At 43.9% G+C, this 25,486-nt stretch overlaps 1 long non-coding RNA gene across 5 annotated transcripts in view; it reads left to right on the plus strand.

The window, feature by feature from the left end:
- LOC103168400 overlaps positions 1-25,486 on the plus strand; it is a 348,055-nt gene that overhangs the window by 245,589 nt on the left and 76,980 nt on the right. For 4 of the 5 annotated variants that reach the window (XR_485418.3, XR_003764394.2, XR_485419.3 and 1 more), the window contains 2 exons: positions 6,213-6,442; positions 18,667-18,786. This is a non-coding gene — a long non-coding RNA (uncharacterized LOC103168400). Of the gene's footprint in view, positions 1-6,212; positions 6,443-18,666; positions 18,787-21,421; positions 21,486-25,486 lie in introns of those variants that run through there. The other variant, XR_485420.3, reaches the window with a different exon arrangement.

Genomic DNA, 25,486 nt, shown 5'->3' on the forward strand with positions numbered 1-25,486 from the left:
AAGAGTAAGACAAAAGACAGGAGGGATTTAAAAAGCCAATAAAAGAATATAGTGATAATGGTATTTGTCCCATTGCGCCAAACACTGTCCCAGGTACAATGAAATCAGATCTGACTCGATCCCCGTCCCATGTGGGACTCACAGTCTAAGGAGGAGGGTGACTTGCCCAAGTGGATATACAGCCGACAGGTCTCGGTTGCTGTACGCTGTTTCTAAGTGCTAGGGAAAGTAACAACAGAAAGAGAAAACATGGGACCTGCCCAGGAGGAGGTTACATTCTAATTAGCAGATACTTACGTATACATTTCAGCCATGGTATCGAATAGGAATTGGGCCTGCAATAAATTACAAACTACCTATTTTTTCTTGTATTTATAAAAAATGTTGTGCTTTCTTGGTCACTATCCCGGTTGTGCTTAAGCACTCAAAGTGCAACCTATGAATATTCTGAAGAGGCTCATCTCCTCATAATTTAGTTGAGAATACGATTCTTTGGAAAGATGTCCAATTGAATCTCTGTCTTGTCTGATGGCCCTTGTCACAAGTGACTCTTAGAGCAATGGTTTTAAGAAATAAGCCTCCTCCAAGAATTCGTTGCTAAAAAGTTTTAATTTAGTACTTAGTACTTTGCTTATAGTATTTGAAATGGTGTCTTTCAAAGCTCCTCTTTAAAATGCGTCTAATGAGCTGCAAGAAAATAAGAAATATCAGTTGCGATAAGCTACGTGACAGACGGCTGTAGCTTCAGACGAGTGCAATCTTGGGATGATGTAGTATTTACTGGCGACTCAAAATACGCCTCTGAGGAAACCACCGTTAACCCCTTCAAAAACAAAGCCCAAGATCTTTGAAGTAGTAGTTGCCTTGGAAAAGTTGGACTTGATTAGCACTGGTAAAATAATTCATGACACAAAAGAAACTGAAAAGAAAATAATGATGTTACTGGACAATCATTTATTTCATGAGGCAGTTTCATAGGCTTTATGATTACAGATGACGGAGAGTGGTTATAGCGTAAATTCCTAATTATTCCAGGCAGATTAATTGCATTGTATATTTTCCTCAGTGCTCTATTTTCCTGATGCAGCTTGGCTCAGTGGAAAGGGCGCGGGCTCGGGAGTCAGAGATCATGGGTTCGAATCCCAGCTCTGCCACTTGTCAGCTGTGTGACTGTGGGCAAGTCACTTAACTTCTCTGTGCCTCATTTACCTCATCTGTAAAATGGGGATTAACTGTGAACCTCACGTGGGACAACCTGATGACCCTGTATCTACCCCAGCGCTTAGAACAGTGCTCTGCACCTAGTAAGCGCTTAACAAATACGCTATTATTATTAATAATAATAATATTAACCGTAATATAATTAATGGCATTCATTGAGAATAGACTATGCTCCAAACACTGTACTGAGCTCGGGTAGATAAAAGCTAATCAGGTAGGACACAGCCCCTTGCTCACAGTCTGATAAGGGGAGGGGGAACAGATGAGGCAACTGGCACAGAGAAGTCAAGTGACTTGCCAAAGGTCACACAGCAGACAAATGGCAAAGCCACCCTTAGAAATCAGATCGACCGACTCCCAAAAACGTGATGTTTCCGCTAGGCCTCATTGCTTCCCTTCCCTTGTCTGTGAGGAGGGTGGAGTCATCGGGAATATATTCAGCAGGGCTGTGGCAGAGTATCTGAGGATCAAGCCTGTGCAGCGGGATGGGCTAAATATCCCACAACTAGTTGCATTTCAAGTGAACAACTGAAAGGTGTGTGGTCAAAATCCTAAACATGGGATTAGAACCGAGGTCCTTTGACTCCCGGGCCCGTGTCCTTCCACTAAGCCCTGCTGCTTCCAATACTTGTTCTCTCTTCCCTTTAGACTGTGAGCCCCATATAGGGCAGGGAGGATGTCTGACCTGATCATCTTGTACCCAGTGCTTGGCACACGGTGAGCACTTAACAATGACTACTGTGACTACTACTAAGCTTATAACAGACTACAATGTTCTGTGACCGTGGGCAAGTCCTTACCTTCTCTGTGCCTCAGTTAGCTCATCTGTAAAATGGGAAGTGAGACTGTGAGCCTCATGTGGGACAGGGACCGTATCCAACCTGATATTCTCGTTTCCACCCAGTACTTAGTACAGTGCCTGGCACATAGTAAGCACTTTCCAAATACCACAGTTATCATCCTTATTACTATCATCATTATTACAATAGGTGACCTCCTTTGATATCCTTATTAACCCTTGGGGGTTTCTACCTGTGTTCCATTTAGAAGGAGATTGAGGTCCCACGACAGAGAAATGGAAACATGAAGAGTCGAGATGATCCTGCCTGCTCCAATCTGCCCCTTGACCCCTGCCTAAGCGCTTCTTTGTCTGGACCCAGTCATGAGTAGGGCTAGAGGAATGTAGAATGTGGTGTCAAAAAAGGCACCTTAAATAGGTAATGTTCAGTGAACTCTACATGACACTAATCAGGCTTTATTTTTCCATCTGATATATTTGCGGTGCTATTTAAATATTAATGTTTTTATTTCAAATTTCCTATTCTGTTGATTACAGTATGCATCTTGTCATGGTGTAATATCTTCTGCATAAAAGCAACCGAAGCAGCCCAGAGAACCTGAATTTTAAAAACAACCAAATGAAAGCAGTATAAATCACAACAGATTAGCTCCCTGTGGTCAAAAGAATATTTCAGCACAGAAGTATGTTGCCTTTTGTTATGGAAAATAACGATGGAGTAAGTGCCTGGCTTTATCCAGTAAACACCTCATTTGCTTAAGTCCAATATGGATATTTGTGCTTCATTAAATAAAAGCTTTCAACTTTATCTGCTGCTAAAAATACTCCTTTTCTGCCAGAAGGAGAGATCAAATTAGGCTACTTTTCTTTGTGGCTATTTTCTCAACATTAAAACCTGAGATGTACTGTTTTAAAAATACCGGAAATATTTACTGGAGGCTTTCTTAATTTTTCTCCATTTGAAGGGGGAAGGGAAGACTGTACAAAGTCCCCAAAAGTATGATTCCATAAATTGAAATAATTGCAAAATGAATTAACTTCAGACTAATTTCATATCTCTATGCCCTCTACAGAGCCCCAGTAAGTGACATTCCAATAAATAATTGCCTATTTTATCTGTGTTCATGGTCCTAAGTTTTCAAATATGACCACACAATGTGCTGGGAAAGACTGTGACTTTCCTTGTGATTCAATAAAGTAGTTAAAATGCTGTGAAAGAGCACCGCCATTATAATTTTATGTTAATGGTTCTGTGACTGTTCAGCACAATCATTTTGGATGCACTTTAAGAAAACTGCTGTTAATCCTGTTTTCACAAGTTGTTGCCCTCAGGAGCACAGAAATATGAAAGTCCTTGTCTGAAATATGATTCTCCTAAAAATGCCGGGTTGTGTCCACTGAAATTGTTCACTGTCACATTACCTTTTAAATACGCCCCAAAACCCTCAGCAGGGGTAGAGGGAGTATTATTAGCCAATCATCAGTGACTAAGGGAAAAAAATATTGAGGTTCTGACCATTGATAGTTTAGGGTGTTATATCTCCTACTTTCTGAAACTCTATTTTACCCTCACTTCCTTGGCATACGGTAATGCCTTTGAGTTGAAATCTCATTTCCTGGGGAGTTGAAGGTCCCTAAAGGGAATTTCCTTTCAGAGGGGAAGAGGATGCAGCCACGTTGGGCTCTTCAAAAGGCAGTATGGTCTCGTGGAAAGGGCACGGTTCTGGGAGTCCAAGGATCTGGGCAATTCTCTTCATTCTTCTTTGGCTCCGTTGCCTCATCTGTAAAACGGGTATGAAGTACTTAGTCTCCCTCCTATCTGGACCGTGAACCGTCGTGAAAAGCAGGCTGCGGGGAGCCGGCCAATCGTGAGCCCCATGTGGGACGGGGACCGGGTCCGACCTGATGACCTTCTGTCGACTCTCGGGCTTTGTACGTGGCTGGCACATAAGGTATACCTGATTAATGAGTGGAGCAGGCCGGGATGGTTATGCTGTGGGAGTAGGGCTTTTCCTGGGCCATAGGACTGAACTCCTGAGTTGGCCTCACAGGTCCTGGTCTGAATCGGAGGGGTGGGGCCAAGGCGAGCCTTTCCCCTACTTGGACTCAATCGATCAGTGGTATTTATTGAGCATTTACTGTGCGCAGAGTACTCTACAAAGTGCTTGGGAGACCACGGTGTAACAGAGTTGTGTTCCCTGCCCAGAACGAGCTTCCAGTCCAGAGGGACTCCCGCTCAGGTGGGAGGAGTGGCCGACTACCCCAGAACCAGGGATTTCATCCCTGGGGGCCGACGAGGTTCCAGATTCCTGTCCCAGACTCCTATTTGTTCCTCAAACAGGAGATGTCCTTCCACCCACACCTCCTAAGCATGGTTGCCTTTCAAAAGAGGACTGAACCAGTTAAAGCCCCCAGTCCCCAACTCGCTCTCCCTCCTGTGTCACCTGCCCTTAGAGCTGTACCCTTTGAGCACTTGGGATTCACCCCACGCCCTGCAGCACTGTTATATACATATCTGAAATTTATCTATCTCATTGTCTGCCTCTCCTTCCGAACTGTAAGCTCCTTGTGGGTAGGGAATACGTCTCCCCCCTCTGTTGTAGTGTACTCTCCCAAGCACGTAGTTGAGTGCTCTGCACACAGCAAGTGCTCAATAAATACCACTGCCGGCTTGATTGACTTCACAATCCAGCAAGCTCCAATACCGCACTGAGCGGAGCGTTCGGTCTGTGACTTGCGTCTCCGCTCAAGGCGTTTCCCGAGGTCTTTGACTAGAGATGGACATGATCATTATATTCATTCACTCATTCATACATTCAATAGTACTTATTGAGCGCTTACTGGGTGCAGAGCACTGTACTAAGCGCTTGGAATGTACAAATCGGTAACAGATAGAGACAGCCCCCGCCCTTTGACGGGCTTACGGTCTAATCAGGGGAGATGGACAGACAAGAACAGTAGCAATAAACAGAATCAAGGGGTTGAACATCTCATTATATGCAAAGGTAGTCCTACATGTCTCTCTTTTTTATGGTTTTTCCTTAAGCGCTTACTATGTGCCAGGTACCGTTCTAAGTGCTTGGGGAGATACAAGCTGACGTGGTTGGACACAGTTCATTTTTTCCACCTGGACCCTCCAGTCTTTTGGAGCCCCCATTTTACAGATGAGATCACTGAGGTACCGAGAGGTTAAGTAACATGCCCAAGGTCACACAGCAGTTAAGTGGCAGAGCTAGGATTAGAATCCAGGCCCTTTTGGCTCCCAGGCCCGTGCTTCTTTCTTTCGTTGCGTCTCGGGAGATCACCCTTCCCCTTGCCTCCCCCAAAACCAGCCACCTTGGGTAAAGTTCTGATGACTCAACTGGGGCTGCTGACCAACTTCTAAAACAGTTTTTCAGGCTCTGAAGCAGGGAGAGAGTAAGTGTCCGTCAGATACGAGGCGGGAGGGCATTCCGGACCCGAGGCGGGATGAGGGCAAGAGGCCGGTGGCGAGATGGGTGAGATTGAGGTACAGGGAGAAGAAGGTTAGCACTAGAGGAGCAAAGTGCGCGGGCTGGATCGTAGTAGGAGAGTGGCAAGGTGCTAGGAACTGGTATCCCATCCAAGAAGGATGCCCAGGGACCACTGTGGTTAAAAAAAAAACTTCTCTTATTCTTCTCAACTGGTTAATCTGACAGTTAGTTCTACTGAAATAATCGAGCAGTTAGTACAGTGCTCTTCACCCAGTGAGCGCTCAATAAATATGATCGACTGAATTATTCCAACTAGTTAGGGAGCCGTCCAGCCGTATACGCTTTTTACAATTGTTCGTTAAAACTAGAGTCAAATGTAAAGGACCTTGAACTCCAGGAATTTTTCTCCCGTTCAGACATTGAGATATTCAGAAAGGATTCAACGCTTCATTCGATATAAAATATCAACAGTTATTCGCATTTCAAATAGCGTAAAGATAGAGAGATTTAGCAGAAGGATTTTTTAAATTGATGTGTCAATCACTCACTTTTCAAGAATATTAAAATATCCATAGTCATCAATGTGTCGGAGCAAAAATAATATATGCTTTGAATAAGTTAATTCTATATTGTTAAAAGGAATAATTACAACTGGGAAGCAAGGTATATGCACTGAATGTGGGAAACTGAATATATCATGTCTAACATATTAATATGTTTATGTCTTTTTGCTTTTTCAGCAGACAACTTCAGAGGTTTTGCAAGTCTCAGTCACCTCCATGAAGGAAAAAAGTGGCGATACTCCTGTTTTTGCGTTTTTGCAAAGACTTGGCAATTAGGATTGTGAAAAATGTTCCATTTCAATCTGCAAGCACGTGTGTTTTCCACCACGGGACAAGAGTTGAGAAAAAAATTACTACTAGCGTCAGATATAAGACAAGCCGCAAAGCTTCCCTCAGAATTGTTAAAGGTAAATTTCTTGGGTTTTTTCTGGTCATACTGTAAGATGCTTTTGCTAATTTATTCACAGGTTGAAATTTTGAAATAGAACCTCTTAGTGTCTTAATTCCATGCATATAGATTGAACAGTACTCTTTCGGTTTCCCCCATTGTCTCTCTTCATTTCACACGTCTATATTTATCTACATATAGATGCGTATATCTGAAGAGTGCATGATATAAACCAGCATACACTAGTTACAATGTTAGTGCGTGTCCATTAGTCTAAATCGTTCTTTACTAAATTTCAGTCGACGAAAATACAAAGTACATGCATGGTAAGTTCAGAATGAGTGAACCCTGCTTTCTGTACTTAAACATTCCTGCAGTCACAGGCAGAGGAAGCAGAAATGATAGCCCATTGCGAATGTGCCTGTGGGAACAAAAGACTTCAGAGAGAAGAAAGAGGAAATAGAAGAGATGCTTCAAATTGCAGCGGTCTCTAAAATAAATACTAAAATGCAGCCAATATGACATTAGCACCGGCCTATTAAATCGAGTTTCAAAAACCTTCAGATGCTAATTTTCGGCTCAGTAGAGACCCTTATTGAAACGAACACGTTCAAGTTATTTGTGTTCCTCGGAGAAAACTAGGATTACAAAACTGGTGACTACTAGCTTTTCTACTGCTTCTAAACTGAAGAGGCAAAGAAGGAGAACACATTTATTGGGGGGCATTTCCAGAAAATAAGTATTCCTTAATCCCCTGATAAACAGACACAAATATACCCAAGTTAATTCCAAGCCAGATTTCCCCTGAGACCTATGTTTTCAGTATCCACCGAACTTCTGATCATTTTATGCTATTAACTAACGCAACACGGGTACAATGGGGAAAGGGTCATTATAAGTGGTGCTCACCAAAGTAGCTAGACCAATAAGTATGAAATTGAATAATCAGACATTTGGGAATCTATAATCCAACTCAAATTAAGTCCAATTTTAGTTTCGACACTGGGATTTAGAGGTCTGTAAACAAAAGCTTTCATACTTCTCTCTGTCTCTCTATCTCCTTCTCTGTCCTTCTTTTGCCCCCCTCCCAACTCCTCCAACACACACATGCAGCAAACCCCCCACATATTCAACCATATTTCTTCTTTGGGTATATACACTGCTGATTTCTTGAGGTAAGGAATATCTTCATGGGACACTCGATAATGTCTGTGGGCAGTATGGGGAAGTCTGTCTAGAAAAGAGTGCCTACGAGTCTATGTTCAGAGGAGGCCAATAATGCCAGAAGAAGGTGTGTTTGCCCCGAGTCTTTATTGTCTTTCAGCAGAAGGTCTTGTTTCAATGTGGTGTTGGTTCCATGTCAAGTTAGTCCACTTTGAAACAGCTGCCACTTTCTTCATGTGATGAATAGTATGGATGCTTCATCATCCTATTGCCTTGTTGGCATTTTTTTTCTTTTTGTTGGGTAAATTGCCATTCAGTTTTATCATAGAGAAGCAGTATGGCCTGGTAGATCGGACACAAGTCTGGAAGTCAGGAGGACCTGGGTTCTGATCCCGACTCTGCCATTTGTCTGCTCTGTGACCTTGGGAAAGTCACTTCCCTTACTCTGTGCCTCAGGTGTCCCATCTGAGAAATGGGAATGAAGACCGTGGGCCCCATGAAGGGCAGGAACTGTGCCCGACCTAATTATTTTGTATCTTCCCCAGTGCTTAGAACAGTACCTGGAGCATAGTAAGCGCTTAACAAATACCATTAAAAAAATTCATAGCATTGCCAGGTGAAGGTTGCTCAGTCATGGACTTCCAGTGAACCTAGTTTGTCTACGCTAGGCCATTTGTTAAGGTTACCTATTTTGGTCCTCCTCCCCCTGTGGGGTGAAGAGGGTGTTAATTCATCGTAACAGCTGCTCAGCCCCCCCCCCCCCCCCAGAGCTACTGCAGAGAGGTGTTGCCTGTACAGGAACTGAGCAACTAATGTTTTGACTGTCCCTTTACATAGGAATTCTGTATAGATTTCCCATCTTCAACAGGACTCACACACAAAAGGGTTTTGTGGGGTTTTTTTGTTAATGGTGATGGGTTGCATTGAGCCGTCCCCTCTCTCATGGTCGAGAGAATAATGTCAAAAAACTAGTCACAGAGCATCCTCTTGATATTTTTTCTGAATGGTATTTGTTAAGCCCTGACTATGTGCCAGGCAGTGTACTAAGTGCTGGGCTAGATGCAAGCTTAATCAGGTTGGACTCAGTCCCTGTCCCACATGGACCTCACCATCTTAATCCCCATTTTACAGATAAATTAACTGAGGCCCAGAGAAGTTAAGCGACTTGCCCAGTGTCACGCAGCAGACAAGTGGCGGAGCTGGGATTAGAACCCAGGTCCGTCTGACTCCCAGGCCCGTGCTCTCTCTCCACTAGGCCACAGTGCTTCTCTTGATATCCACAGAGATGGAACAGCCTGACAAGTCAGTTTCAATCTCGGCTGTGTTCCCCAGAGCAGGGTCTCCCATGGATCCATCTCGATGGACTTTGTACCAGAATTATGACTGAGGAAAGCCCTCATTTTCACTCAGGTCTCAGTGGGCCTACACTATTCAAGAATTTCTCCCGTTCATCCCTTGGTCTACTGAAAACATGCTAAATTTCATTTGGCCTACAAATCAATAATACTGAAAGTAGTAGTTCAGTGGTTTAGGCCTTTACAATTATGGGTAGAGATCATTTAGGAAAAGATTCTTCTCGAATAAGATTGGATTATAGGGAAATAGGAAATGCTCTAAAGGAATAATATTAAGGAAGTGGATTGTCTCATTTGAAAACCTTCAGTTGTATTTATTGCGTAGTCACCGAGAGCACTGTACTACGTGCTTAAATTTGCACTCTCCTTGGATAGATATAGTCACCCAGTGGAGATTAAAGTTCTCACAGTCTTCTCTGAACATTAGAACTGCTGAGAAATGGAGTAGCCGTTAATAAAAGAGAGTGAACTGGCAGGAGACCCTGAGTATTTTGAGGAGACATTGTATGCTCTGTTTCCATCCTAGTATAAGGAACTTCAACAACTACTTCATACAGTTCAGATTGAGAGATCTTGAAATTATTAAACTGAGGTCATGGAAATCAGGGCATCCCTGATATGAGATCACTTCGTTGTACAGACCTCCTCGTCGGTCCGGGAGTCTGGAGATTGATTGCTGCCTCTTGGGTACAGTCATATGACCATTTTGCCTGGAATCTGGCCTGATGCTCTCCAGATAGACGGATGGGAAAACTCAATAGGAAGAAGGGGGAGAATGAAATATCTGGCAATCGGATGAATATAACAATGTTAGGTCTCGGTAGTGAGCTCTGAAGAAGAACTAGGGGGTGACTGCTTAAAATATTTGTTTTATTTCTATGGCTCAGCGTCAGATTCAGACATTGGATTGTTCCCAAGCCTCTGACCTGGCCCTGTAGAACCAATGGTCAAACAGTACCAGTTTATAATGGTATTTCCTAAGCATTTACTATGTGCCAAGAGAAATGGAATAATAATAATAATAAATAGTTTGGTATTTGTTAAGCGCTTACTATGTGCAGAGTACTGTTCTAAGCGCCGGGGTAGATACAGGGTGATCAGGTCGTCCCACGTGAGGCTCACAGTTAATCCCCATTTTACAGATGAGGTAACTGAGGCACAGAGAAGTTAAGTGACTTGCCCAGAGTCACACAGCTGACAAGTGGCAGAGCTGGGATCACAGCCCTTTGAATTTTTAGAGCTCATTTTTGTTGTTTCACAGCTCTTATCTCGTCTTGGCCTCATAACATCCCCGTGAGGTGGGGAGAGGCAAGAGCTGTTAGCCCCAGAAAGGACCGGGACCGTATATCAGTCCAATGGGACTAGGACCCAGGTCTCCTGATTCCCAGCCCCAATCCATTTCCACTAGGCCATGCTGTCATCAGCCATTTTTCTCCTTAAAACATGCTTAGCTTGTGTTTTTCTAACAAACCTTTTGCCCTTGGATTTCAAACTCTGGGCTTCATTGTTTCTCCAAGCATATAAAATAGTTCGTAAATTAAGTAAAAATGAGTGGGTAATGCTAAGCCAGCTCTTTTTTTTTTCCCACCAACACTTCCTCCTCTTCATGTTCCATAATTATCAGCTACAGGATTTTGCTACCATGGAAAATTACTGAAATATGAATAATGATTATCCTGACATTCCAACAGCCACTTCCAGTTATTAGTATGCAGTAACTGTTGGAGAAAGTGCTACTAAGCAACTTTCTTTTTCATCCCGCTCATCTGAATATAATTTGAGCTGAATTTGCATGTTGTGTCTTCTTTCCCCAATATCTAACAGGATAAATATTCTCTCGTTGAATCTGTGTGTGTCAGTGCGTGCCCACTTTACTACTGAGGTACATTTTAGGGTGTTTGAAATTAAACTAGGCTTACTTTCTCAATGAATTCTGAATGTAGAAAGGGTTTAATCATGGAAATATATAGAAAATAAGGCTTTTGTCCAATTTTCTAAGATAGTTCCCAGCAGTGAGTTGAAATGTGGCAGTGTTGTGATTTTTCCCAACAACAACAACAACAACAACAAATTTGAATTCTGAAAGAGGACGAAAACCACTTTTGACTTTTCTCAAAAACTCTGGAAGACAGGTAAGAATGAACTCTGACGTTCTTGGTAGTTTCTTGAGCCAATTGTTAGAGACTCCTAAAAATAACTTCCTGCTGATTAGCTGTACGGTAGGGCAGTAAGTGGATGTTTGGTTTTTGTTTGGCACGTGGTAAGCGTTTAACAAATGCCATCGTTATTATTATAATGATTATAATTATTTTGTGCCGGAGAGACCAGTTTCAGCTGGTTTGACACCTTTCAGGTTGAGGGGAAGAGGTGATCGGCAACGTGGTGCCCAGCATTTTTGAGTGTCATTGGCGGCCTCCTGAAAAGGCGTTGAAGCCTCTTTTTCAAGTGTGATTTAGTGGGACTTCCTCAATCAATCAATCAATCAATCAATCATTGTCTCTCTCCCCTGTTTGAACTAAGAGGATTTAAATATGAAAGGTTTTCAACAGAAGGAGTTCTTCCTTTTAAATTTAAATGTATATCTGGAATCTTCCCAGGATGCTCGGCATGATAATGTGATTTTTCAAAATGAATTTTGTAGTAATAACAAAACTGATATAAGGTAACCCATCTAGATGGATCAAAATTGAAATTTAAGCCTGAGAAAAGTGAGGCAGAGCTATTAATTTCCATGCTGATGGAATCGATTCTCCAAAATAACAAAAGGATTTTCTACATCGGTAAAAGTTACTACAGTGACAGAGCATCACTCATATTTGCAGATTTAAAGGCAGACAGATTTATTTGAACCTCTGATACATTAGAGACAATAAACATTCATCTCAAAATAGTTTGGATAAGAAGGTTCTCTCTCAGCTTCTTGGTTTTCCATGTTATAGAAACCAATGTTGTTCATAATTTTCTAAGATTATTCTGTTAAGATTAGAATTAATCCGTGCTATTTATTGAGCACTTACCTCACGTAGGACACTGTGCTCAGCACTTACTGAAGCCTACTTTTCCAGCAAAGAGCAGCAGTGCCTGCAGTTGCTTAAACTAAATGCCCAGAGGCAGACCTCCAGGGGTTTACACACTTCTGTGGTCATGGGTTCGAATCCCGCCTCTGCCACTTGTCAGCTGTGTGACTGTGAGCAAGTCACGTCACTTCTCTATGCCTCAGTTACCTCATCTGTAAAATGGGGATTAAGACTGTGAGCCTCTCGTGGGGCGACCTGATGTCCCCGTATCTACCCCAGCGCCTAGAACAGTGCTCTGCACATAGTAAGCGCTTAACAAGTACCAACATTATTTTATGCGGAGGGAGGATGATTGAACCAGTCAATCAATCAGTGGTATTTATTGAGCACTTAACTGTGTGCGGAGCACTGTATTAACCACTGGGAGAGTTCAGTTTAACAGAGTTGGTGGACACAATCCCTGCCCGCAAAGAGATTATAATCTATCGAGACAACCCCGTTCCCAATTTGGTGATCAACAGTCCGAAACCCATCTCTCCCCACGCTTGGGTGGGTCCTTAGAAACTTTCATCTGACGCGGGCCAGGGACGGAGAGTTTGGTGACCGCAGGGCATCAGAATTTAATCAATCAGTAGTACCTCGTTACGTCTGCCAACTCTGCTACATTGTACTCTCTCAAGCGCTTAGTACCAAGTGCTTAGCGCTTAGAGAAGCAGCGTGGCCCAGTGGAAAGAGCACGGGCTGGGGAGTCAGAGAGCGTGGGTTCAAATGCCGGCTCCGCCGCTTGTCAGCTGTGTGACTTTGGGCAAGTCACTTAACTTCTCTGTGCCTCAGTGACCTCATCTGCAAAATGGGGATTAAGACTGTGAGCCCCATGTGGGACAACCTGATCACTTTGTATCCCCCCAGCGCTTAGAACGGTGCTTTGCACCTAGTAAGCGCTTAACAAATGCCAACACTGTTATTATCACCGTGCTCTGAACACACTGAGCGCTCAATAAATACAGTTGGTTGATTGAAGTACTTCAAGCGGTGTTCAGTCTTACATGCTTGGGAGAGTACGCTACAGCAGAAGCAGCGTGAGAAGCGGCGTGGCTCAGTGGAAAGAGCACGGACTTGGGAGTCAGAGGTCATGGGTTCGAATCTCAGCTCCTCTGCTTGTCAGCTGTGTGACTTTGGGCAAGTCACTTAACTTCTCTGGGCCTAGTTCCCTCATCTGTAAAATGGGGATGAGGACTGTGAGCCCCGCGTGGGACAACCCGATCACCTCATATCCTTCCGGCGCTTAGAATTCAGTGGCAAGAGCCTGAGCTTGGGGGTGAGGGGTCACGGGTTCTAATCCCGGCTCTGCCACTTGCCAGCTGTGTGACTTTGGGCAAGTCAGTTCACTTCTCTGTGCCTCAGTCCCCTCATCTGTAAAATGGGGATGAAGACCGTGAGCCCCACGTGGGGACAACCTGATCACCTTGTATCCCCCAGCGATTAGAACAGTGCTTTGCATATAGTAAGCTCTTAAATACCACAATTTTATTTTTTTTAGAACAGTGCTTTGCACATAGCGCTTAACAAATGCCAACATTATTATTATTATTATTAGAAGTGGTACTAGACACATCCCTGGTGTCAAGGAACTTGAGTCTATTTATAATACTGTAGAGGCACAGGGTGGGGAGAGTGCTCAGGTGCTTCAGGGGTGAGAGCTCAGGTGCGTGGGTAAGACGGCAGAGGAGATGGGTAGGAAGAGGCAGAGATTAGAGATTTCCTGGAGGAGATGTGACTACCGAAGGGCGTTGAATGTGGGGAGAGTATCCGGTCTGCCGGATATTTCCACAGCTATTTCCGTACCCTACTGAAAAGTAAAATCAGGCGGAGCGCAAATTTTGGATTCCAGTCCTTAGCCTACCGACAGGCGAGTAGAGCCTTAGAGTCTGGATGCTTACAGAACTGTGTGACCCAGTTGTAGGAAGGAAAGACGCAAGGAAATTCCTCTCAGTAGAGAAGAGTTTGAGAAACATCAGTGAACACAAGGGGGAGCAGCAAGAGTGGAGGAGGAGGATGGGGAAGGATGCAGAGAACAGAGTGGAAAAGAGTGACTTTAGAGAAGATTATATATCAACCAAATAAATGTTTTTATTGTGAAGAAAAATCACGAACGGAGCGCCTGTTAGGAAGCGAGAATCTCGGTTCCGATACTGACGTGGAGAGCGGGCCGTAGTTTCTTAACAAAGGGGAGAGGCGTGACTCAGTAGAAAGAGCCCGGGCTTGGGAGTCGGAGGTCGTGGGTCCGAATCCCCGCTCTGCCACCTGTCAGCGGTGTGCCTGTGGACAAGTCACGTCACTTCTCTGTGCCTCAGTTCCCTCGTCTGGAAAATGGGGATTAACTGTGAGCCTCACGGGGGCCAACCTGATGACCCTGTATCTACCCCAGCGCTTAGAACAGTGCTCTGCACCTAGTAAGCGCTTAACAAATACCAACAGTAGTAGTATTAACAACGGAATCCGAATGACCTGATGACCCGCTAATCAAGACAGGCCTGTCCCCTGCATGTGTCAGCTTGGGTGAGCAGTTATGTAGGAGAATGTGAAAGTCCTAAGAGTATTAAGTGGCTTTTTGGGGTGAGACACTTTACAACTGTTGACAGGACGTTAAAGAGAGAGGTTTGGAGACAGGGGGTTAAGGAAGAAGTGTTGGAGGCAGGGTGTTAAGGACCAAGATTTTGAAACGGGGTTTTAGGCTTCTTCCCGTCTCCAGGACTTCCGTCTCACCCTATGGGGCCTCCCTCCGGTCTCAGTGTCACTTTTCGGGAATTTGCCCCGCGGCCTTCTAAGATGAGCCTATCCGAGGTGGTTTGATGACAACCGTGTTTAGTTGTCTAGTGGAATTTGGAACTGTTTTCAAAGTCTAAGTACTACTTTGACATCTCTAACACAAGAGGATTGTATGTTGTTAAAAATTCTGTTCACAGACTCCACGTGAATTTCACTGTGCTAGAGGAGATGAAAGTCCTGTCGTTTTGTGGTGTTATTTTCTGTTGGAAGGTATTTTATATTAAAAGCCAGGCTTCATCTTCCAGTGCAAAGAAAGTATCACATATGATACAACTTCTGTTAAATAGATTAGTTTAAACGTGCCCTTGAGCAACGTCGAACTTTCAGACTGGAAGCCAGAAAGTCCCCCAGATCAGAATTTCCCCGTCCGGATTGGATAAATGATTGCTCTCCCCATGCCGTGTCTCTGATTATCTATATCGATTATAGGCAAGTAGATTATTTGCAGTGATTAAAATGCGAAGCTCGACAGGTTAATCTTTGGTTACAGCGTCCTCTGTATCCAGTGACCAATTCACAGGTTTGTCTAGGATCTGTGAACATCTCTGGCTAAAGCTCGCCCCGAGACTGTCAACGACAACAGAAAAACCCTGTTCTAATAAAGTTTCAACCTCCATTCATCCATCATTTTGGGAAAATTCTCAATGGGAAAAGAGCAGGGCCGTGCTAGCGTCTCCTCCTGTCTTGATCCGGGATCTTGATGCCCCGTAGATAGTAATTGCTTAACAAATGTCATAATTGTTATTATTGAATCTACCTGGATTTACCCTCAGTGTGCTGAAGGGTTTTTTTCCCCCCTCTTGAGCAAGTATGTGTGTGTAAATGCATATTTATGAATGAGTGTGCGGGTGTCTGTGTGTGTGTGTTAGTGTATTCAGAGAAGCAGCGTGGCTCAGTGGAAAGAGCCCGGGCTTGGGAGTCAGAGGTCATGGGTTCGAATCCCGGCTCTGCCACTTAGCTGTGTGATGGTGGGCAAGTCACTTCATTTCTCTGTGCCTCAGTTACCTCATCTGCAAAATGGGGATTAACTGTGAGCCTCACGTGGGACGACCTGATTACCTTGTAGCTACCCCAGCACTTAGAACAGTGCTCTGCACCTAGTAAGTGGTGAACAAATACCGACATTATTATTATTATTATTATTATTATTCTTTAAGTGTTTGGGAGAGGAAAATAGTACAGAATGAGCCAGATTTAGTGTACGAGAATAATTTAGTCCGAGTTAGTAATGGAGGAGCAATGTGGCCTAGTGGAAAGATCAAGGGACTAAAAATCAGGAGACCTGGGTTCTAATCTTGACACAGTCACTTGCCCACTGTGGGACCTAGGGTAAGTCATTTAACTTCTCTGTGCCTTAGTTTTCGTGTCTCTAATGGGAACGGAATACTCGCTCTCCCTTCTTATTAGACTGTGAACCCCAGGTGGGGCCGGAACGATGTCTGATCTTACTATGTTTTTCTACCCCAGAGCTTAGCCCAGTACTTGGCACATAATTAGCGCTTATCAGATTTCACAATTATTATTAGACGTGATTCCTGCCCTCAAGAACCTAACAGTCTAGAAGGGGAGACATAATCCCAGAATACACATAAAGATACATGCAAAACTGCGATGGTTTGCAACGTGAGTACCCCCGTCCTAAGATCTTTCCATTGTCCTGGAAGATGACAGCGCCGTTGGTGAGGGCCTATCCTGTTGTTTTTATTATCATTATTGTTTTTATTAAGTGCTTACTATCTGCCAAGCACTGTTCATGGAGAGGTCATTACAACCATCCCTTGTTAATCCCCCGAACAAGACTCCCCTTCCAAAGCCCAGAGATATCAGAACACTGGGGAGGCCTCTAGACTCCAGTCTCATTGTGGGCAGAGAATGTGTCTGCTATATTGTACTCTCCCAAGTGTTCAGTACAGCGGTCTGCGCAAAGTAAGCACTCAATAGGTACGATTGACTGACCGACCTCAGGCTGGACCGAACACCGTGCCTGCAGAGAAGGAACATCAGGAGAGACTTAGGAAAGTATTCCTCGTTCACCTATGTTTACCTTTAACCTTTGATTATTAATTTTTAAATGGTCCTGAGGTCTGAAATTTCTTTATCTTTTTTATGATAGAGGCATAAAAAAATTACAGACATCAACTCTATCACTCCCCCACCTAGATTTTCCAGTCGAGGATCGTGTCTGATTTTGTTTATATTTTCCGGAGCGCTTAGCGCGGTCCTTTGTATAATAATAATTACGGTATTTGTTAAGGGCTTACTATGGGCCAGGACTGTACTAAGTGCCGGGGTGGGTACAGGCAAGTCGGGTTAGACCCAGTCCCTGTCCAAACTGAGGCTCAAGGTCTCAATCCGATACAGTAGACACTCAGAGACTACTTAGTTCTTATGTCTATAATGATTCACGTCTTCTAATTTTTTAATTGACTCTAGGCAAATATAATAGGATTGGCAAGCGTGTTCTCTGCCCTTAACCGGCTCACAGACTAGAAGGAGGAGACAGACGTGAAAATAAGTTACCGATGTGTAAATAAGTGCCGTTGGCTGAGGGTAGGTGGATAAATGGTATAATGCGAGTGCAGTCTTGGATTTTCAGTCAGAAGCCATCCCCGCTGATGTCATGACATGTGTCACGGCCCAGCCGGTCCGTCTGTGGCTAGTGGAAGAGCTGGGCCTGGAACCCAGATCTCCCGATTCCTAGAGCCCTTACAGGTAACGTAGGAAATCAAAGCTATCACGGACTCCTCGACAGTGGTTAAAAAATGACAGTTGTGAGGTCTAGAAAGTTGTTTGTCTAAGAGGGAACGTGTTTGTCTCTCTATAAGGAAAGCCAGCTAACAGTTCAACGATACTTTTCCAAGTCTAATGAGTTCCATTAAGTAGCAGGTGGACTCTGTATGGCTCACATCTATAAGCGCGGCAGTACGATAAGAACCAGCATTTTCTTTCTTGACAGCTTGTCAATGAAGGTGTCTGAGACATTCAAATCAATATAGGCTCCAAAAGCCCTAGAAAACAATCCACCAACATATCCTAATGAGATAAAATTCTCAGACATCCAAACGCAGGGTATCGATCACTTTCACCTTATTGTGCCTCTCCTATAGCAATGGATCTTTGCGATAGCGCAGAGCGACGTATAATTACAGGCAATTGATCGGGGACCCGCAGCGTTTTTGAACGGCTGAAAAGGGGCATCGATATTTTCACCATCAAAATCTCTGGCAAAATTGCATGCCCATTTTTCAAATGATTCCACTACCGTCCTGTTTTTGTAATGATTTTTTTTTTTTCTTTCAGAGGGAAAAAAAATCCTAGATCTAACCACCCTGGTTCTTTTACAGGCCAAGGGAAAAGTCAGCAGTCTGATGTTCTGTTTGCTTCTACCTATTTTACCTTTGAGTTCTTGTGGAAAGTTGCAGGAAAGTAGACAGAGATTGTGAAGGAAAAATGTTTCCTTTTCTGACCCCTGGGACCCATTTGGTCTGCTGTGAGGCCAAGAGAGAGGAAGCAGAATGGATCATCACCACCTCATTTCTTTCCAGGAAATCAATCGATCAATCAAAGCAATTGATTGGTAGCTGTGCCTCGGTTACCTCATCTGTAAAATGGGGATTAAGACGATGAGTCCCGTGTGGGACATGGACTGTGTCCAGCCTGATTAACTTTTTTCTACCCCAGTGCCTAGTTCAGTGCCTGGCACATAGTAAGTGCTTAACAAATATCATAAAAAAGTAGTTCTTCCTGAATGTTTACTATGTGCGGGGCACTGTACTCAGCTAATGGGAGAGTACGCTGTAATAAAGTTGAAAGACACACTCCCTGCCCTTAAGTGGCTTACGGTTTAGGTGATATCTGTCCTTTCTTCTTGAACGCAGAAACTTCTGCTTTGGAGTGAGCTGGTGGAGAAATCTGACACCGAGACGGATGCTAGCAGAGATCATGCCTACTAATTCTACTGTGCTCGCCCAAGTTCCCAGGACAGAATTCTGCCCAGAGTAAGTGCTCAATGATGATTGATTAATTGAATGAGATTTAAGGGTACGCGACCTCCAATCCTTTGACTGCCACCCAGGCCCGGGGGCCTCCAGTCCAGAAATAAGCAGAGGGCGATAAGATGTTGAGGCCCAACGGTCGAACAGGCCTTTCAGCTTCATCAATACGTGTGGAAGCCCCAGCATCAACGTTTCTCTGAGTTGACTGAATGAATAGAAATGAATGATTTCATAGGATATTCAATTTAAGAAAAAGCCAAAAGTCGGCAGTTCTATTTTATTTGGCAAACCTTTTTGCACTTTCGTTACATTTTCTCTTCTAGTAATATTGGTGTGGTGGGTTTTTTTAACCTGCCACTTTCATTTGATAAATTCCCAGCTTTTCATATTCCTCAAGCTGAATAGGTTGATTCCAAAAGAACAGAATCATCCTTTTAATAACATTGGGGCAGGGGAAGTTGGACTGCGCTTAAATGAAATACATATACAAAAGCAGTCAACCGTGGACATTCTGGGGAAATGTAATGTTCCTGGGAAGAGAAAAAATGTTTATTTAGAAGAGAATATTATTCTGTATGCTATCGTGCTTACAGATCTCTTGCCAATGTCCTCATTTGCATATACTAACGAGCCATTTCAAAATTTGCAGAGAAATCATGGATAGGTGTGCTAATCACTTTTTAAATATTAGAATGATCAGTAAAGACTGTAATTTTTCTAAAATGCCCTCGTTATTTATTGTAATGAAACACCAGTCACATATGTATTACTTCTCCCCTCAAAATAAAACGGGGGCTTGCACCTTTCCTTAATTTACAATGTACGGTTATGCCAGAGGTGCTAATCCCAGAGAAAATATTAAACAATTTATGGAAAAGATTAATGACAAGAAACTGGGAAGTCTGTGAGATGATCATATCATGCAGATTTCTACTTTATAAATGATGTTTATTGGACTCACTCTGTCTTTTAATACGATTGAGAAGACCATGCGACAGTGTAAACAGGAGGATTTGAAATTTATTTGTTTTTGCCAAGGTTCTGTGATTTGTTTCTTTACAGGACAACTAATCTCTAGATATGACTCGGTAATTGGAACTCATTTTGATCTGTTTCCAAGAGATCATCCTTTAATTATGCAAAGTACATATACCCAAGGCGGAAATACAGAGTCTATTAATATTTGGATATCAAAAAGGATCGTTTATTCCTGTGTACCCAGTTTATCATGACTAATAGATGATTATAGCAGGACAGTGTGGGAATTACTCAAGGCCACGATCTAGATCCATTGACGGATTCAAGCGGCTTTTATTAAGCATTCCTTACTGAATGGTTTTGTGCCACAAAATTTTGTTCCCATATTTCTGCAAAGATATGTTAGCTCCGTCGGCCCAAGTTACCGGTAACACGGATATGCACGGAGATTTTCGTCACGTTCTTCCTGATTGCCAAATCACTTCCTTGGTCATAATAATAATCATCGTAATTAATAACAGTGGTATTTGTTAAGCCCATATTGTGTGCTAAGCACCGTTCTAAGTGCTGGAGTAGGGATGATCAGGTCAGACACAGTCCCTGTTCCGGCCAGAGCTGCGAGTCTAAGGAGTTTAGAAAGGCACACTTCCCAAGTGTAAAGATGTTATTTTACGCAGACCTGCTGAAGGGATGAGTGTTCATTCATTCATTCATTCATTCAATAGTATTTATTGAGCGCTTACTATGTGCAGAGCACTGGACTGAGCGCTTGGGATGAACAAGTCGGCAACAGATAGAGGCAGTCCCTGCCGTTTGACGGGCTCACGGTCTAATCGGGGGAGACGGACAGACGAGAACAATGGCAATAAACAGCGTCAGGGGGAAGAACATCTCGTAAAAACAATGGCGACTAAATAGAATCGAGGCGATGTACAATTCATTAACAAAATAAAATAAAATATTTGTGTTGCGTGCAGCAAGACGGATGCAGGAGAGCTCTGGTAGTCAAGACCTCCATGTCGCCACAGCTAGACCTCATCAGCTACCATGCAGATTTGGTTGCTTGAGAAAGCTCCACAAGACCCCAAATTCCCTGGGCTGTTATTAGGAATGGTCGAGTCAGAATTGTACCCCGTCTGATTCTTCCTGATCACTCTCGGTTTAGCCAGGATCAATCCCTCTGCCAGGGGCACGCTTATTCATTCATTCAATCGTATTTATTGAGCGCTTACTGTGGGCAAAGCACTGTACCGAGTGCTTGGGAGAGTCTCACCCGCCTCGGGGAAACCGTGCTGGGAAAAAATTAACTGACCCTCCCAGCTAATAAGAAGCAGCGTGGCTTAGCGGAAAGAGCCCGGCCTTGGGAGTCGGAGGTCAGGGGTTCTAATCCCGGCTCCGCCGCTTGTCAGCTGTGTGACCTTGGGCAAGTCACTTAACTCCTCCGTGCCTCAGTTATCTCATCTGTAAAATGGAGATGAAGACTGTGAGCCCTAAGTGGGACAACCTGATTCCCTTGTATCTACCCCAGCGCTTAGAACAGTGCTTGGCACATAGTAAGCGCTTATCAAATGCCAACATTATTATTATTATTATTAATAACGAATGGTGATATACATTTTTTTTTTTTACAACTTTTGACTCGGTCTGTCAAACACACCAGAGAATTACAGAGGATGAAAACCACCCCCAATCTCTCTGCCGGCTCCAGGTATTGTATAAACCCGTTAGAGCAGCTGCCCATAGATTTTGGGCATATGATAAATGTTCTCTCGATGTTCCTTGAAAAGCTTTCTAGGCCCTGTACCATAGTGTAAAATGTGAAGATACGTCACTGGCTTATTACAAGGTTGTGAAACTCGTAATAAACACTGTATCAATGTCCTATGGAATCATAGCAGCGTGGCTCAGTGGAAAGAGCACGGGCTTGGGAGTCAGAGGTCATGAGTTCGAATGCCAGCTCTGCCACTTGTGGGCGAGTCACTTCACTTCTCTGTGCCTCAGTTGCCTCATCTGTAAAATGGGGATTAACCGTGAGCCTCACGTGGGACGACCTGATGACCCTGTACCTACCCCAGCGCTTAGAGCGGTGCTCCGCACATAGTAAGCGCTTAACAAATACCAACATTATTATAACAGCGGCGGTCTTACAGACCCCTGATTTCCCCACCATCACATTGGACATTTTACCTTCACTAACTTCGGTAAATGCCGAGTAGGGGATAGTTTCATCTCAAGGGTTGTGTCCTCTCTCAGATTCGACACCGTGACTCTGTTGACCTTCAGGCCGCATTCTAGAGTATGTTGCTTTAATTTAGTTCCACTGAGTTAAGTGTGGCCGTTTGTTTAGTAATTAATAGCCTATTGATTGCTTGGAAATGTGTGCGGCGGCCCAAGAGTGATGGGTGAAAGACTGATCATCCGGACTTCTGAGAAATCCCAGGGGCGGTCTAAATCTGTATTACGTGCAAACAGAAAACGCAGTGTAAATCACAATAGATTTTAAGTCAGTTTGGGGTAGAAATTGGAATTTGTTCCATAAAAGAGGGCTTCGTTTTCCTGAAGGATGACGGACTTCACAGACGTTAGGACTAGATTATGAAAGATGCCGTAGACGCTTAAAGGGGCAAGAATCGCATTTACTTTATTGTACTCTCTCAAGCAGAGTAAAGTTCCTTTTGCGCTTCATCGAGTAGTTTCCTGTCAGGTCTATTTCAGGGACCCGGTTTTCTTTGATGAATTCATTCAATCGTATTTATTGAGCGCTTACTGTGTGCGGAGCACTGTGTTGTGGTGGTAGAGATTATCAGCGAGCCCCGTTGTGCGGTTTGAACACTTCCACCACAGCATCAGATTTCTAGGGATGCTTTAATAATAAATGTGATATTTGGTAAGCGCTTACTACGTGCAAAGCGCTGGGGTAGACACAGGTTATTCGTAGAGATCTCGCCATCTAAGTAAGAGGGAGAACAGGTATTGAAGAGCCTGGGCTTCGGAGTGAGAGGTCATGGGTTCGGCTCCCAGCTGTGTGACTGTGGGCGAGTCACTTAACTTCTCTGTGCCTCAGTTCCCTCATCTGTGAAATGGGGATTAACCGTGAGCCTCACGTTGGACCACCTGATTCCCCTGGATCTACCCCAGTGCTTAGAACAGTGCTCCGCACGTAGTAAGCGCTTAACGAATACCAACATTATTGTAAGGAAGCTGAGGCCCAGAGAAATTAAGTCACTTGCCCGTGGCCACCGAGCAGGTGACAGAGCAGATATCAGAACGCAAGCCCCCTGACTCCCAGGCCCATATTTCTTCTTTGTGGAAACTCGGTAGGAAAACACAAGAAAAAGGGACCGTGTCATGTCATTCATTCCATAGTATTTATTGAGCGCTTACTGTGTGCAGAGCACTGTACTGAGCGCTTGGAATGAACAAGTCGGCAACAGATAGAGACGGTCCCTGCCGTTTGACGGGCTTACGGTCTAATCGGGGCTGACGGTCTAATCATGTCGGGTGTCCCGTGTCCGACCTGATTATCTCTTCTCTCTCCCAGCAGTTAGTGCAGTGTTGGGCGCGTGCCAAGTGCTTAACGATTACCGCAATCATCAGAGGAGCAGCGTGGCTCAGTGGCAAGAGCCCGGGCTTGGGAGTCAGAGGTCGTGGGTTCTCATCCCGGCTCTGCCGCCTGCCAGCTGTGTGACTTCGGGCGAGTCACTTCACTTCTCTGTGCCTCAGTTACCTCATCTGTAAAATGGGGATTAAAACTGTGAGCCCCACGTGGGACGACCCGATCACCTTGCATCCCCCAGCGCTTAGAACAGTGCTTTGTGCATAGTAAGCGCTTAACAGATACCACCATTTCTTATTATCGCTACTGTCATTAATGATGTTCACCGCAGCTGAAATGGAGGGCCAGTGAAGGACGAGCGACACGTCCATAGACTCTCAACCAATGAGGAAATTCTATCGACTCTTCCCGTTCTAAGTCAGACAAGGGGCGGGAAGTGGGTGAAGAAAGGAGGAGACTGGTACTTATTCCCGGGTTACCACATTCCCTACCTGGCTTCATGTTGCTGGATGGTGTGTGTATTTTCCCTGCTGGGATGGTGCTTCTTTCAGGCAGGTGCTGTCTTCAATTCACATTGAATATTTCCAGATGCCTGGTAATAACAATAATAATGTCGGTATTTGTTAAGCGCTTACTACGTGCCGACCACTGTCCTGAGCGCCGGGGTGGATCCAGGGTAATCAGGTTGTCCCGCGTGGGGCTCACAGTTAATCCCCATTTTACAGATGAGCGAACTGAGGCCCAGAGAAGTGAAGTGACTCGCCCACAGTCACGCGGCCGACGAGTGGCAGAGCCGGGAGTCGAACCCGTGACCTCTGACTCCGAAGCCCGGCCTCTTTCCACTGAGCCACGCTGCTTAGAACTCGCAGGCTCTTGATAGAAAGATTGGTTGACAGCGACGATGATGATATTCCAGACGAGGAGGTTAGTCGATTATGATTAGGTGAATGTTCCATGAGCTGGGCAGGTTTTTATGCATCAAACCCCTAGTTCCCTGTATGGGAGTCAACTGAAAGGCTGAAAAAGGAATCGAGCGGCAGTTCCTTTTCCTGGACCATTTTCTAAGGCCCATTTTTGGAGCGGTGTTCTTACATTGTGTTGAGGGCTTTTGAGAGGCTAACCCGGCCTAGGTTTGTGCAAGTTCTAATCAAAAACGTATCAGCTTCATAATTCTCATAAAGAGGCACCCTCGGGAGTCATCTCACCGAATGCTTTTTATTCCTTGTGCCTTAAAGAGAGACTAGCCAACGTGAATATTGGACAAAAGATTAAATAATTTTCTGCGGTCAATTCTGAGCACTTAGCCCAACACTTGCTACTCCTGAGACAGTACCTGTAGAGCTTTTACCTTAAAAGAATCCATCCCTTTCGGTGCCGTAGAAATGTACTTTCAAAGAATTGAGGAGAACTTTTTTCCTCCGTAGCAGTGGTTTTGCTAGCTGTTGGCTTGAGGTCGGTATCATGGGCTCATCTTTAAATGGTGGATTGTCAAGAACCATTTCGGTGAGCTTGATTAAGTTTTATTTTTTTTTCCATTTTACAGTAATTTAGTCTAGTGCTCTGCTACACAGTAAACGTTCAAATACCACTGAATGAGTCACCTTTGTAGAAGTTCTTTTTCATTAGAGATGCCGAAGACCCAATTAGCAAATATAAAGATTAATATGCTACTTTAGAAATATCCAGACAATCAGTGAAAATAAAATTGTAGAATAGAGTTAAAGAATCTGCATCTTGGGTGTTTACTTTGTAAGAATTAATTAAAAATAACCGTTCGGCATTTCTAAGCGGCTTCTTCAGTGCGTGCCTAGAAAACACGTGTTGTACTTAAACATTTAAAAGACAGGACAATTGTGGACATATTGTATTAATTTCAAATTCTTTAAGACATAATTTCAGAGGCTGTTTAATACTTTGTAATATCACAAGCGACAGGCTTTCAAATCCTATTACTTGTTTAATAGTCTCTGTCCCACGAATGCCAACAATATTACCTCGCAACATCGTTTCAGAAGAGTTAAAATCTACCGGCAGAGAAGAATTTCTGTGTGGAGACAAGATATCGGAATGAATGATATCAATTCTCACAGTTTAATGAATGTTACTTAGGGAAGTGTTTAAGTTAAATGAGAGTTAGGGTTCTACAAAGAATTTTGTCTGTTTATATCT

Source organism: Ornithorhynchus anatinus, chromosome 14 (genome assembly GCF_004115215.2).
Source record: "Ornithorhynchus anatinus isolate Pmale09 chromosome 14, mOrnAna1.pri.v4, whole genome shotgun sequence".
Lineage (NCBI taxonomy): Eukaryota > Metazoa > Chordata > Mammalia > Monotremata > Ornithorhynchidae > Ornithorhynchus > Ornithorhynchus anatinus.